Consider the following 17,490-nt stretch of genomic DNA (forward strand, 5'->3'; position numbering starts at 1 on the left):
TCCATAAGCCTAACTAATATTAGAAAGAGTGAAAATCAGATTTTACGAGATTCGTAATTTATTTGTTTTAATTAGAACGTTTATGATTCGCGAGTCTAAGTTGTGATAGGCGTGGACTCCAAATATGGAGCTTATGCATGTATGTTCATGCTGCTAACTATAAGATATATGAAATTTTTAATTTTGATTCATCCGCTACTTCTGACGGTCACTTTGGACTCTATTGTAGGTGGATAAACAAGAATTTGTACTCACAGAATTTGTGTATGTTTGTGTGATGGATTTGCAGCATCATCTCGTCGCGGGAACTTTACTGCTGAATAAATAGGCTCTCGTTTCTTGAACTGCATAATACTTACTGGAGTCGGAGATATTTACTCGGGCAGAGCCTCAGGAAACTACTCAAGAATCATTAATTTGTACACTGAGTTAAGTTATTTCAACGAGATTTTGGTTTAAATCAAGAAGCGTTAGGCATTTAATTTCTTAATATGTTTCAGAGGTCTTTGATTAACCTTTTAGTTTATTATCCAACAGGAATTTCGTTTATCAAATCTGTTGAGGCTTCTCATATTTGCGGCGGTTGTAAAAGGCGAAAATCGGGCCGGAGGCAGTTAGGCACCGCCTCATGATTAACCGGTGCGGCGGTTAAATCGGAAATAAATTGATTTTAAAATTTAATATAATATTTTCTAGATATTGTTTGGAAAAATATTCAAAATATATATAAAAAAATATTTAAACACAATTATATCATGGTAATTTATATATGCTAATGACATAATAAAAATTTAATAATAATAAGATCATAATACAATAAAAATCCTTATAAAATACAAATAAAATGCAAATCTTTTGAATTTAAATTTATTCTTGAACATTACAAGCATATATTATTAGGTTCTTTAACAATAAAAAACAACATAAATAAAATAAAGCATAAACTCTTTTTTTTAATTAGAAATTCGATTTTTATTTTGAAATAAAAAAGTAATTAAAATATATTTATGTGTATGTGTGTGTGTGTCTATATATATATATATATATATATATTTTTTTTTTTTTTTTTTGGACCAATTTTTGTTTGACCCGCCGCCTCCAAGGTTTGACAGCCTGAGACCGCCTAAAACCGCCTCACATGCCAAAACCCGTTTTTTCAAATATTTACACCAAAATCGTAAAGGTTTGGGACCGTCTCCGCCTCGAGGATCGATTAATCGGCCAACTCAGGGATTATTAATACTTCTAAGAATAAGAAGAAAAAAAAATTGTACAAGCCCTACATTGATATTATAGAAAATAGATGGGATCGCATGTTGAAGAAAGATCTCCACACAACACTCAACAGCATATTTTTGGAACCCTGTGATCAATTCTCCTTATTGTACATAAAGATCCTGAGATTATGAGTGGAGTGCTCAGTGTGTAGGATAAAGTGGAGGGTGCCGATGGCGACTAATACTGGATGAGTTAAGGATTTTTAGAGAACGTGAGAAGGGCTATGCTCGTGCAAAGACACTTGCTTGTTGTAAAATAACTCGGCAGGGTAATATTGATTTATAATGAATGCTACTGTCTTCTCTTATAGTTTTTTATTTTAACAATTATTGCATTTTTACTTGTTTCAAACCCAATTATATTAAGTAGAGTTACATTAGTAAAACAGAATGAATTAAACACACGTGACGAAAAACCGAGCATAATTCCACATGAAGAGAACCTGTTACAAATCATTGCTGCTACTTTTAAGGAATTTTTGAACTGTACTTTTCATTCCGATTTTCGATCCGATTTTAGTTACAAACGTTTTCATTGTTTCTCGAAATATATAATATATTTTTATGATATCTTTTTGTAATTTCATAATATAATGTATGTTATAATATTCTATATGAAAAATATGAATAAGAGCCAAATAAACTAAAAACCATAAAAAAAAAAAAAATTAATTGGTATCATAGCTATATGTTGCATTTTTTTCTTAGGGTAAATAACATTAAACCACCTAAAGTTTTTAAGTTATTGCGGATCACCACCTGAACAATTTTTTTTTTTTTTTTTTTGCGCGAGTTCACCTGTACTCAATTAATTGTGCCACTTTGCCATTTTTTGTCTGTTTTCAGATCAAAATAACCGGTTATGAACCCACGTGCATTGCACATGCAAAATCTAATGGTATTGTTGTCTTTTCCATTAAAAAAAAACCTTAATTGCTTCAAGTTTTCCTCAATTTCACTCCATTTTTCTCTTTTATCTCCTTTATTTCTCTAATTTGTCTCTCATTCTCCCCTTCCCCCTCCATTTCTCTATTCCGCAGAGAACACTGCATGTACAATGTATGTATAGGATAATGAATAGGCAAATACATGAACACTTAGATACATGTATATCTAGGATTTATGATGCATGTACCTCATATGCCTAGAATAGTATAAATAGGTGTAAGATTGTATTTGTAATTCAACATGTATTAGAAAGAGTAAAATACGTAGGAGATACGTGTTTCTCGATTATTTCCTTGTTAATCTTGTTCACACATACTTCTGCAATATATCCAACATCCCTCTGCCGATGCCGACTCACTCCATAGAAGGAACCAACAAAGGATTAGCCTATGGCGGCTGCTGCAACAACCACCAGCCCAACCACCGTCGCACCGGAGAAAGCAAACACGAAGGTAATAAGCCTTATCGTTGCTCTAATCACTATCCCCACACTGCTTCAATTTCTGTTTTTGGGTGGGTGGGTTTTGGTAGGGGGTGGGGGTCTGAAAGTGCTTCTTTTTTTTTGGGTTTTATTTTTTTATGAAAAATTATCCAACAATAATTTTTTTTTTCCTCATTTTCTTCTGATTACCAAATCGAACTAAATGAATTGGAATTACTTTGATTTCATTTTCTTGTGAACCAAACACCCTTGTGATTTTTGTGATTTTGGAATTACTTTGATTTTATTTTCCCCAGGAAACGATAAAGGGTGGATTAAATACAATGTGTGAGAATGTGTGAATGTCAAAGGGAATTAGGGTTGAGTATTTTAGGAATGGAAAAGACATCAATAGCCTTGTATTTGTCATGTGAAACGCACGTGGGGTGAGAACCGGTCATCTCGACCTGTAAACTGGTAAAGAAGGGCAAAGTGGCACAATTAATTGCATACAGATGAACTCCTGCAAAAACATTTTTTTCAGGTGGTGATGTGCAAAAAGTGAAAAAAATTAGGTGGTTTAATGTTATTTACCCTATTAATTAAAATATCTTTTTTTAAGAAAAAACAAAATTAAAAAAAAAAAAAAAGTCAACGCCGGCTGGCCAGCGGTGGCGGGTCAAAATTGGAATAAGGGTCAAAAAGGGTTATTGGTGAAAGCTGAATTGGGGTGTAAATCATGAAATTGGAGTTGAATTAGGGTTTCAAGGAATTGAGGGTAATTTTGGTATATATAAAAGAGTTTTCCTTATTTGCAAATAAGTATGATTGAACTGGATTTATTTGGAAGACGAAAAAGTTTGATTTCCGAAATTCCGCCATTCCAAGGCATTTCGAAATCATAATAGATTTTTGGATTCCGACCTTTTTGGAATGGAAATAAGAACCCATTTGAACTTTCAAAAAAAATGGAAATTTTCATAAAAAACACCATTTATGATCACTTCCGTCCAATTTCCACCCTAAATGTGGTTCACTCTTCACATTTCAAGAATGTGGATAACAATTTATTCACTATATTGATGTTTTATGTAGTTTAACTTTGATACTTTCCATATACTTTGATTATCAAGATTTTTTTTAGGGATAATTAGTGAAAATCCCCCAAGTCTTTTGTATTATTAGTCATACCCCCTCCCTTGTCATTTAATATTAATATTTAAATAAAATTTAATACGATAAGACTATTTTACCCCAAAATTATAATTTACTTATATTATTTCAGATTTATTATTTCTCAAATTGCCAAACCCTATGAGTTATGACGTTCCAATTGTATTTCTTCTTCTTCTCTCTGTTTTCTCTCTATGCCTTTTCTCTCTACGCCGCCATCTCTCCCCTTCTATGTCAGCCCCGTCGCCGCCATCTCTCCCCTTCCATCTCAGCCCCGTCGCAGCCATCTCCCCCTTCCACCTCAGATCCGATGCCGCCAAGTTCTCTCTTCTCCCTCCGCTCGCCGCCGCCTCTCTACTACCGAAGTCTTTGAGCAACTCCACCGAGGAACTAATCAGACCGCCCAAAATAAGTGTAATGAACGGATGAGAAATCTCATTGTCGCCATCTCCGACCGACGCCGCCAAAAGCTGCTCCTCAACGTCGTGATGGTGAAAAATTCACTCCATCTACCCAGCACTCCGATGACGAAACGTTCTCAAAAAAATCTCGTCTTCACCGACGAATCTAGAGATCTCAGTGTCGTTGCCGTTGCTGCCATTGCTATAATTTTCGATATAGTTGTATAAGACAAGAACAAGAACTCATAAATCCCTATCTACCTCTACCCCTCGTCTTTGCCGCCAGATCTGGTGACCTAGCCGCCGCCGCATCTTGCCCTTCCACCTCTGCCCTGCCGCCGTCTTCTTTTTAATTTTTTTGTGATGCTTTTGATGTTGAATATTTTTCCCAGAAAATAGTTGTTTTTGCTATTCTCCTATATTTATAGTTGTTTTCGCTATTCTGCTATTTTTATAGTTGATTTCGTTATTCTGCTATTTGTTTTAGTTGTTTTCGTTATTCTACTATTTTTAGTTGTTTTCGATAGGTTTTTGTAGTTTTTCGAATAGCTATTTTACCATTTATAGTTGTTTTTTATTAAAAAAATGGCAAATAAATAGTTGTTTTCTAGAAAAAAATGCCAAAAATAACTGAAAATTAGAATTAAGAGAAATCAAATAAAAAAAAATCAAAATTATAGTTGATTTCGGAAATATTATAGTTGGTTTCAGAATCTTTATAGTTGATTCCGAACAAAAAAACTGAAATTAAAAAAATTAAAATATATTTTAAATAAAAATTTGAAAGAAAAATATTTTTTAAAGCTATTATTGTTAGTTTTTAAATAAAATAATAAAAAAAAAATTAAATTTATCTAAATTATATATAAAAAAAATAGAGTTTCCAGATGGGAGTTTATGGACAGATTTGGGAAGCGATCGATTTTTTGGGATATAATCAATCACACACGATTGTAGGGATCTCAAATTTCCGGATTTTGTGTGTGTGTCTTCCAGAAGGCTATTTTCGGGAATCACTAAAATAGTGGGTTTTCTACTAATATTGAAAATATGGCTGGATCCCCCCTTATTAAAAAAAAACACTAGAGGATGTTATGGCTAATTGTCCCTTTTTTTTTAATTAGTTTAAATTAATTTACAAACAATGTTAAAGATAACTTCAAATTATGGGACTTGTTTTTTTGGAAGATCCTTGACCAACAAAATATTATTTACGGTAACGAAATTTATATTTTATAAATTATTTATCAACATTAAATTGAGTTTATGTTTACGAAATTACCAAAAAAATATTTTAAACATGAAAGCAAATTTTGTAACCATTAATATTTTACAATTTATCCGCCTGTTGAGTACCCTAATTATGTGAGAGAGATTTTTGAAAGGTCGGTACTCATATTTTTTATATGACTAAAAATTTATATGTAGAGAGAGAGAGAGAGAGAGAGAGAGAGAGAGAGAGAGAGAGAGAGAGAGAGAGAGAGATCACTTGAACTCTCAATTAATGATCTAATTACTTAGATAGTGAACTCAAAGCAAACTTAGCAAATGAGATCTAATAATTTGAAATAATCAACCTACAACTGCAAGTCATGCAAGTTAACAAAGTGTGTTGAAGACTTTATATTGCATTTAGTAACTCTTTGTTATACCGAATTGATAAAATCTTTTTGTGTTCTAAATTATAACAAATCAGAACTCTTATACATTTTTTAGCACACAACCTCCTGAATAGTATGTTTTAAGGAGTATATTGCTTATAAAATTGAATTACATAGGTTTTTTGATAATATTTATAACACTAGGATTTTTTTTAGCAATTAGAGTAAACACATGGGTGATAAATGCAATAATATAGTCACATATTGACTACTTTGTTTCATCCGTATCATGATATTTTCGACGCAAATCATGTAACTTGTGGAAAATATTTACCTAGGGGTGGAAATTGGAATGGAATTTCCGAATTCCGCCAATTCCGATTTCCGATATTCCAATTTTTCCGATTATTTTTGGAACGGAATTGGAATTACATATAAAATTATTGGAAATTTCGATTTCCGATCCTATTGTATTTCCGATATATATCTATATATATATATATATATATATATATATATATATATATATATATATATATATATATATATATATATATATATATATTGTATTTTTGAATTGTTTTTCTATTCATGTTTTGCAAGAACTATCATTGCTTTGATAAACTGATTATGTTGTTTTTACAAGTGTTTACATTTCATCTTATTGACCTTTGCTTTGGATTCTTGCCTTTTGCCGGAAAATTACGAAAATAAGAAGAAAAAAATACTAAAAGTTACCATTATTTCCGATTTTGGAAAAAAAAAAAAGAATTAAAGCAATTTCCAAAAATTCCGAAATTCCGCCGATTCCGATGTATTCCGAAATTGGAAAGGATTTTGAAATTCCGATTTTTTTGAACGGAAATTGGAACCTATTTTTAACTCCGAAAAAAATTGGAAATTTTCCGAAAAAAACATTTCCGATCCATTCCGTCCAATTTCCACCCTTATATTTATCCAATGGTTCGGGGTAAATATAGTCAATGAAGACCTTTATTGAGAATGATGACGGGATTTTTGGATTGAGTAAGATTACACTATTGGTTTGAGATGAAAATTAGAACGGTTTCTTTGTATGTCAATTGTGATCCAAAAAATTTCGGCTTTGGAATTACATTTTTTTTCATTTCTGAATTCCAAAATTCTGATCATCATTTTTTTTCCAATTCTTTTTAGATCGTAATTGAAACATATAAGGCTCAAATTTTCAATCAATTTTAATTTCCCAAAATAATGTTTTGAAGTTTTGATTCTTTTTTAAGATAATTATCTTCATATATAAAAGAAAGAAACGCTGTGACAACCTTAGAAACCAAGATGGCATTGTAAAAAAAAAAGTTATATATATAAATATATATTCTCATATTTTGCAGCCATTTTTTTCTAAGTACTTCCAAATCTCGGCTAGCACATTCCTATTTTACTACATCTATATCTTTTTAATTATTATTAACTTATCAGCCTATTTTCTCTAATCCTCCTTTGTTTCATTTATTTAACTATCAATCATATTATGACAATTAAATTTATATGATATCTTTCGGGTTGTATTATTAAATTTGTATAAATGTTGATCTTACCGATATCACTAATACAGTTTAGGGCAAGATGCACTTCGCCCCCTTAAAAAAACTTACAATTCGCACTTTCCCCCTAAGAAACCGAAAAAGAGACTTCCCCCATTCAAAATTGTGTCCCAGTAGCATTTTGCTCCAACATTAGAATTCCGGTGTGTATTTTTAGTGGAAATCAAATTTATCCATCCACTTAGGGGTATATGCGTCAATCATTTTTTCCACCCATTTGAAATTTTTGAATTGATGCAAAATGGTTTTTTCCCTGAAATTTTTTATTTGTTTGTTTATTTTTTTTATTTACAAATTATAGTTTTTAAAAATAATTGCATATCACCCCGTATAAATTTCTAATTTTTGCACTTTACCCCTACAAAATTTCAAAAAGTGAATGCCCCCCTTCAAAATGTTATTATTGTTGCACATTGCCCCGATAACAAAATTTCGATGGATTATTCATCAGCATTTGATTATTTTTGTTGCACATTGCCCCTATTACATATTATTTTTGTTGCACGTTACCCCTTAAAAACATTATCTATTTGCACATTGCTCCTTTAAAATGTTATTTTTGTTGCACAATTCCCACCAACAATTGTCTTCTGGTGCAAAGTGCAACCAAAATAATATTTTGAAATGGGGTTATCGAGGTTTTCAATTTTTTAACGGGGAAAGTGCGAAAATGTGAAATTTGTAGGAGGTGAAGTGCATTTTGTTCGAGTTTTTAATTCAATATATTCAACTTTGCATAATTCCAAAAAATAATTTCGTATTCGTTATTCATGTAACAAATATTTTCGTATTTAATAAAGTTTTAATATATAGTATTGCAATTTAAAGCTAAAACATGCAAACATATAAATTCAATATAATTGGAAAAAAAAAAAAAAAAAAAAAAAAAAGTTTAGTAATCTTCTTCCCTTTGCACCTCCCCCACCAACTCCCACCGCCAAACAACTCTGCATCCACCTTCTGTTCCGCCACCAGGAGCCACCCAACACTACCACACCGCAGCTGCTACACCACCACTAAGAACTCAGCCCAGATCCAGATAATCTGCCGCCTATAACCAACTAACATTAAATTCCAACAATCCATCGTCCTGTCCAACATAGCACATAGGATGTTAGGTGGCCGATGAAATTGAAGGGATTTATGTGTGACTGACATCGTCGCAGAATTGATGGGAGCGGCGCCAATCGATCTGCAAAAATTATTAATGGGAATACGAAAATTGAGCGACAATGGGGTGAGCGTGATGAGGGTTATGGTTGTGGCGAAGAAAACTAGTGTTATGAAGAACTTAAAAATGGAGAGAGTAAGCATTAGTTGGTGGTTCTTCTGCCCTGGAGATGATGGTGACTATTTTTATGATGATGAAGAGCAGTGGTAGAGGTGGTGGTGGTGGTGTTGTGGTGGTGGGAAGAATGAAGGGGATTAGGATTTTTAAGGAAATGTAGTTAAGGAAACACCCCTCCCAAAAATAATTAGAGAAAACCCCCTTAGCTAATATTTCACCCAAATGTTATTTTCATAATTCCAAATTCCAAAGCTACCCTTAATTGTCCAATATACTCTTTCAAAACCCTAATTATGTTTTACGTTATTTTTGCCGTTCTTTTTTTCTCTTTTCTTATCTTCCCACTCTCTTCTCTTTCTCTCTCTTTTTTCCCTCTTTACAAGATCTGATCTAAGTGTTTGGTGGTGGTCCGGCGATGGGGCGATGGTAGAAGGCAGCGTGGGCGTAGGTTGGCGACTGGGGCTTCCAGTGGAGGCGGCAGCAGGGCGACGGGGGCTGCAAAATACGCACTGGAGGTAGTTTTGCTTGATTCTACTTATTCGTTATGAATTTTTAATCTAATTTTGTTGCATATTTTTTGATATCGGTGGCTTTGTTTAGGTGGTTTTCAAGATGGTTGTTCTACTTTGATTGGTGTTTCAGATTGTGATTTACTTTATTTGTATAAAATAATATTAGAATATGGAAGCGAGGTGGTGATGGTGTGGTGTCGCGGCGACGTGGTGATGATGAAGAACATATTTAGGATTTTTTTGCTGGAAAGGGCGGAAGACGGCGCGGAGAGAGAAATTCACGCAGGCTGGGCCCTTAATCGACTACGTGTTGTTTAATCGACTATGTCCAATAGTCGATTAAGGCTTAATCGACTATTTTCAGTAGTCGCTTAAGGTTAATCGACTCCAATATTTGATTTTTTTTTTTTTTGTTTATTGATTCCAATTGTATAGATCAATTATAATGTATGCATATATTTTGTTTTTGTAAAATATAGTTGATTTTGCATTTTTTTGTAATTGGGATATGTTATTCTTAGTAGTCAGATTCTTAATCGACTATGCTTCATAGGCGATTAGTATACCTGATAGAGAAAAAAAATTAAAAAAAGAATAAAAGAATAAAAGAAAATTAAAAAAAATTTAAAGAATTTTCTTAATCAACTATGCTTAATAGTCGATTAATAAAACTGATTCGAAAAAGAAAATAAAAAACGGCTGATGACCAGCTCGTGACGCAATGATGGTGTGGGCGCATGATGCAATAATAATGTGCCGGGTTCATTATTGGAAGAAAAAAAAAAGGTGGTTGGAAATGGGTGAGGGCTTTTCTCAAATGGAGGAAAATTGTCTCTCTATTAAAAGAAGTAAAGGGGGAGCTTTGTCAAAGAGCCTCTATATTCAATTAGGGCAAATGACAAATATGCTCATGACAAGAGCACTTAATTCAAAACGGAACATCCAACTTTTTTGTCTTGCAAATAAATCCACATCATTCAAACTTATTTGGAAATAAGAAAAATCCTTTTATATATACCAAAATTACCCCCCAACTCCTTGAACTCTAATTTCATGATTTACACTCTAATTTAGCCCAATTTCACCAATTAATCAATTTTGACCCCAATTTTGACCACCACCGCCGGTCAACCGTTGTTGACCGTCGGTCTCCGGCGTTGACTTTTTTTTTTTTTATAATTTTTTTTTTCTGAAACTTTTTTTTCCGGCAGGTCAACCACAGTTGACCGCCGATCTCCAGCATTGACTTTTTCTTTTTTAACACTTGTTTTTTCTTAAAAAAATATTTTGATTAATATTACTGTCTTTGCCTGTTATATTACTGTCTGCGACAGTACAGTAATATTACTGTCAGCGACAGTAATTTAACTATTTGAGACAGTAATATTACTGTATAAGACAATAATTTTACTGTATCAGTTAATTTTATCGTCTTGGCCTGTAATTTTGTTATCTTCGACCGTGGTATTACTGTCTCATGCAATAATATTACTATTTGGGACAGTAATATTAGTAATATTCTTGTTCGGGAAAGTAATATTCATAATATTAATGTTCGGGACAGTAATATTAGTGTCCGGGACAGTAATACTACTGTTTGGGATAGTAATATTGGTAATATTACTGTTCTGAAAAAAAAATTAAAAATTATAAAAATGGGGGTTAGTGTGATATAGTTGTTCAAATCCGGGGTCAATGTGCAATATTGATGAAGTTAGAGTATAAGAATGGAATTGATAAAAATTATACTATAGAGGTATTCTAGAGAAGGGAAAATTAGCAAGAACCCCCCACCCCCATCTAGGAAATGTGGTTAACAGAAACTCCCCCCTCACAAATATAATTAGAGCAAACCCTTTAGGTATATTTCCAGCAAAATGAATTTTTAATAATCCCCAAACTACCCTTATAAAGCCCATACATACCGTAGCCTTAATTTTCATTGTTTTTCATCCTCTCTTCCATTCTCTTCACTCACAAAAACACCAGCAAAGGGGGAGGGCCATGTCTCAAGTCATCGGCAACGGAGACGAGAAGACCATGGCAGCGGCCAGGGGCGAACCCAGGGGGGTTTTCTTGAGGGGGCTGAAATGTTGGGGTGATTTAAGAGAAGATTTTTTTTTGTTTTTATGGACTAAAGTGTACAAAATTAAAAGTTTGAGGGGTGAAAATGCATTAACTAATACATAAATAACAACAACAAAAAAAAATTGCTTAAAATTTTTTTTCTTGGGGGGGCGGGGGCCACACCAGCCATATGCATGGGTCCGCCCCTGCCAGCGGCGTAGAGTAAAGGCCATGTCTCAAGTCATCGACGCTGGAATACCATGTCTTTTGAGTAGCTCTAAATTTGTTTCTCTGGTCTAGTTGGTTTCAATCTAGATCTATATTATGTTTTTGGTTTCAATCTAAATCTAGTTGGAGAAGGAAAAATGGTTTGTTTCGGTTCAAGGATTGTGGGTGGTATGAAGTCGCAAGGTGTTGAATGGAATGGGATGAAGTTGCAAGGATTGTGGGATGGTGTGGTGTTGCGACGACGTGGGGAGGCAAATTTAAGGTTTTTATGGTAGATCAGGCGGAGGACAGAGCATATAGAGAAATTCGCGCATGCTGGACCTTTAATCGACTATGTACGTGTTTAATAGTCGATTAAGGCTTAATCGACTATATTCAGTAGTCGATTAAGGTTAATTGTCTCCAATTTTGATTTTTATTTTTTGGATTTTTTGTTTATTGATTCCAATTGTATAAATCAATTATAATGTTTGTATATTTTTTGTTTTTGTAAAATATAGTTGATTTTGCATTTTTTTGTAGTTGTGGTTTGATATTTTTAGTAGTCAAATTCTTATTCGACTATGTTTCATAGGTAATTAATATACCTGATAGAGAAAAATAATAAAAAAATTAAGGGATTATTTGACAAAATCCACTCATATGACATTGACATCTACTATTAGAGGGAATCCTTTTTTTTTTCCTTCAATTTTAAGATAAATACATACTCTAATATTAAATTTTATAATACAATTATACCCTTAATCAAACTAATACCCACATTGTTTAACCCTAGCCACAACGTTTCTCTCTCTCTATATATATATTTCTCTCTTCCCAACCACCATCTCTTCTTCTGCTTTTCTTCTCTCGGCGACAAAAAGAAGGACAACCATCCCTCTTCTCATTTTCTATGCCTCACCAACGTCCATCATAGCCCACCACCACCTATGCCCTGATAATCCTCATCTCACTTGCATATCTCGTCGCCACCGAGATTCATGGGAATCCAATTAGACGATCCCCCACCATCCCCTTTGACGAGTTCGTTTCACCGCCTCGAAGACGACCTCCGATCTATTGGCGCTCTCTAAGGACGACATATTTTTTTTTTCAGCTGCTAGATTTGGATCCAGCGAGATAAGGGATTTTTTTTCGAAGATGCGGACAGAGAGATAAGGGATTTTTGCAAGGCAACGCTGCCTTTTTATATGGTGCCGAGAATGGTTATATTTTTGTACCAAAATTTGAGTTTATAATTTTTGGAATCAGGCTTCGCCAACGATCGGATCTGTGGGATAAATGGTGTTCCAGATCAGAATTAGAGTCGCCGTTGTTGCCGACAAATGTACCTGATGCAGGCGGGAAGCAATAGAGAAGGGGGTGTCGATGCGCTTACACTAAATAGTGGTTTTAAAATTCTCACGGGACAGTAAGTAATGGATTACTTTAGAGGGATGGGGGTTGACAACGTGTACATTAAATAGTGGATTTCAAATTTAGACAGCAAATAGTGGATTTCAAATTCAGGCATTGACCAACCCTCATTAGGAGAGTTAGTACCTAGCCTTTACCAATAGGGTAAAGGTCTAGGGTTCGAGTCCCCCCCTCCCCTACTTCCCCTTGTAATGGACTTGAATTTACTCAAAAAAAAAAAAATGCAGGCATTGAATAGTGGAATACGTTAATTTTACAGTGGATACGATAATCTTTCAGTGGATTTTACGTTAATTTTTTGTTTATACTGAATTTCCATAGATAGTGAATGTTCATAAATTTACGACAATCTTACTGAGTGCTTTTGATATTATTCTTATGCCTTAGTCGACTAAGCACATAGTGGTTTTTTCAAAAAAAAAATCGTCTGATTTCGGGGTGAGGATCGACGTAGTCGACTAAACACATAGTGGTTATATATGTATAGGGGTTATTTTACATACCCCCTAGTCACCAAATAAACTAGGGATAAACCCAAGCCCAAATCATCCTTTGACATACCCCCCTGGAGAAGGGAAAGTACTATACTACCCTTATATGCAATTTTCGGCCAAACTGCATTCAACATTTCTGGTACTGTATTTATCATTTTCGCTGATTTATTTATTATTATTTTCTTTTCTTTTTTTTTTCTTTTTTTATAAATAATAATAAACCTGTTTGTTAAATTTATATATATTTATTTTTTTTAATTTTTTAATTTTTTAAAAAAAATAAAAAAAAATTAATTATTTTAATTTTTTAATTTTTTTAATTTTTTTAATTTTCAAAATAATATGTTTGCTATACTGAAAATAACTACATGTAACTATAGTACCTATAGTAATTCGTAGGTATGTTCGTTTTTTTTCCCCATATTTTTAGTCGATCAATTGTATACACACACGAATACAGGCTTATACAAAAGAAATTCATAAACCCCAATAAAAATTTACAAATGTCAATATTTTTATTATAAATCACCTCAGAACCAAAAAAAATAAAAAATTGAAAATACACAAATATATGCATATATAACTACATGTTACTATATATGTATAGTAATGTATAGTAATGTATACAGTTTGTCAAACACTGCTTCACATGTGACTTCAACCAAATTTTTGACACCTTCAAGGAGAGGATCAATGGCTTTCATAAGCTGCAATTGCAAAATCAAAACAAACAAAAAAATACTTAGTTGCAAATCAACAAAATTTGAAGAAACATCAAAACACTCAAAAATCAACAAACACTAAGAGATCGAGAGATAGAGAGAGAGGTTATTGCAGGGAAATGCTACAAATTTTAAATCAAACATACAGTGAATCCTTACCCCCCCTCGCCTCCTACCAAAACCTAGGCGCCGCTACTAACCACCCACAGTTTCGCGAACCCACAAATGCAAAAAATTATAAAAATAAATCTGTAAACATAAAAATAAACAAAATTACCATCAAAATATAGATCTCGACGAGAGGAATCCAACGGCGGGTAGCCCGTCAAATTTCGACTGGTGGAACACAAAGAACACCTCCGGCAAGACCATCGTCGTCGAATGTAAAAAAATTACAGAAACAGATCTGCGCTCCAAACTGAATGAAATCACCACCAAAAGAAAGAGCCCGACGAGAGGAATCCAACGGTAGTTAAACCATCGAATTCCAACCACCGGAGAGAGAGTTATGGCTCCGGGAAGCAATTTCACCGGTGGGAGGTTTGTGGAGGCGGGATTTTGAATCTGGGAGAAGAAGAGAGACCGAAATGTGAGTGTGTAGGGTTTAAAACTGATTTTAAAAGGGTATTATAAGTACTTCAGAGGGGCCCAGGGGGGTATGTCAAAATATTTTCGAAATTATGGGGGTTTCCCTTAGAGTGTAATCCACTTGGTAGTTAGTTCTATATAATTTGGGAATGAGGGGGGTCTACAAAATAATCCCATATATATATATTAGTTTAATAATATACTAGTTTCTCCATATTATTGTTCTGTGTGTTAATGTTTTAAGTATGAGTTTAAAACTATTATTTTAATCGGCGTTTGAATTTTTTTCTTGTGAATTTGTGTATAGGAGTTTATGTTATTAAATATTCCAATTTATATTGGCATGTAAGGTTGAAGTTTTAGTAATTCATGTGTTCTGGTGTTAAAAACACTGAAAGAGTTGATAATTTTTTTTTTTTGTTTATACATGTTATTGTTGTAATTAATGGTGTACGCTTACTCAATCCTTATGTATTAGTGGTTTTTGTTTTTGTTTCTATGTGACAGAATATGGACCCAAAAGAAGGAGACTGAACAAAACGGTACGTACACTTTAATTTGTTTATGTATGAGCTATTGATGGGTCGAAAATTTGAGGAAAACGAATCGGACGGGGATTTACATGATGTTGTACTCATCTCCATGTATTTTTTAGATCGCCAAAGAGTGGATTTCTAATTCTCACGAGTCAGTAAATAGTGGATTACACTTCCAGTAAATAGTGGATTTCAAAATCAGTCGGTGAATAGTGAATTTTAAACTCAGGCAGTGAATAGTGAATTACGTTAATTTTATAGTGGATTACGACAATTTAACAATGAATTTTACGTTATTTTTTAATATCTTTTTTTATAACGAATGTCGACAAATTTTGATTGACGAATGTGTAGTAGATTTCATTTTTTGGTAAACCAGCTGTAAAAAAATGATTTTTTAAAAAACTGAAATTTTCAATAAGTTTATAGTGAATTTTCGTAATAGACAACGTTAATTACTTAGTGGTTTTCGATAAGCTTATAATGCATTTTCATAATGGACAATGTTAATACATAGTGGTTATCGATAAGTTTATACTGAATTTTTGTAATAGAATACATTAATTACATAGTGGTTTTCGATAAGTTTATAGTGGATTTCAATTTGTTAAAAACTATGTTTTTTAAATCGAAATGTAAAAAAAAATATATATCAAAATTAAAAATCAATTTTTAAAAACGAAATTTTTTTTTTTAAGAAAATATAAAATTTTATAATTTTCTTATAAACAAAGCTTCAGAATAAAAATAAATTTATAATAAAAATAAAACACCATTTAATCAAAATTTAAAAAAAACCATTTTTCTGCAAAAAAAAAATTCAAAATTAAAAACATAATTAAAAAACGTAATTTTTTTAATTGAAATGATATGAGATTTTTGAGAGATTTTGGGGAGTGGGCGGATATTTATGGGAGTTATTTTGGGAAAATAAATTAAATATTAAAATTCAAAAATACACCGAGGGTAATTTAAGTATTCTGCTATGACAGTGGGTTGTCCCAAAAATGGGATTATTAATTGGATTTATGCATCTTAGGAAATTGAGTGAGGGGTTATCTCATATAACCCCAAAAATTAAAAAAAATCCATAATCGACTATGTTTCATAGTCGATTTTCCTTAATAGACTATGCTTCATAGTCGATTAATAAAACTGATACAGAAAAAAAAAAGTTAAAAAAAGGAAAAAAAAAAAAAAGAAGGGGGTTATGACCAGTGCATGATGCAATGATGATGGGGCGCGTGACATAATGATGATGTGGCAGGCATGGGCAAAGTGGAAAAAAAATAATGGTTGGAAATGGGTGTGGGTTTTTCTCAAATAGAGCAAAACAATAGACGAATATATCAATTTCTTTTATGGAACTATATATGTGCATCATCAAAGGACACACCCCATATATGTTTCACCAGGTGGAACATGTCAAAGTAACATTAAGAACCCAATCAAGAATTTAATAAAGAAGAAACAATATTTAAATAAATATTATATCCTATTTGCCACACGGCATTGATTTCAACTGCGGCTAGCTGTTTGATGAAGTTTTGCATTTGAATATGGGGAAATAGCACTTCACGTACTCCTTAAAAAATTTAGTAATTATTTAATTAGCTAGCATATATATATATGGTCTTTTCTTATTTAATAAAAACACGGCAGGAACACGTTTTCAAGTTTACGGAAAATACCAAAATGCATTCTCCGGTTACTATGAAGAAATATTTTGTAGATATGAAACTGATATGCAGAGACAGCTTTTTCTTCAATATAAAAGAAAAACCAATGAAAACAAATACACGGTAGCAATGCCGAAGCCATGATATCATCATGGGGCCAACCAAATATGCATTAAAAAATAACGTAAAGAAATTTATGACAGTAATGATTGTTCCAAAAGTTGCGAGTCTGTCATATTGTTACATACTGGACTAAAATTTTTAATAAGATTTTTTCATTTTTAGAGAGAGAGAGAGAGAACAATGCTAGCAATAAAATTTTAGCTACTCATAGTTCTTATGAAAAACAAAACAAAATTCATAAAAGAAAGGATAAAAACGATGCTTGAGTCTTTCTAGATTTCCCTTCTTCACGCCTAGCTTATCACACTCAAATTCCGTGCTTGGATGATAATTTTCGTGATGAGTAATTGTCACATATAAGAAGGCAAGAAATTCCTTGTGCAGTTGAAACTTTCTTATTGTGCAAATTTGTGAGCTTGAACGGCCA

The sequence above is a fragment of the Erythranthe guttata genome, chromosome 12, assembly GCF_056151865.1.
Source record: "Erythranthe guttata isolate IM_541 chromosome 12, IM_541, whole genome shotgun sequence".
Classification (NCBI taxonomy): domain Eukaryota; kingdom Viridiplantae; phylum Streptophyta; class Magnoliopsida; order Lamiales; family Phrymaceae; genus Erythranthe; species Erythranthe guttata.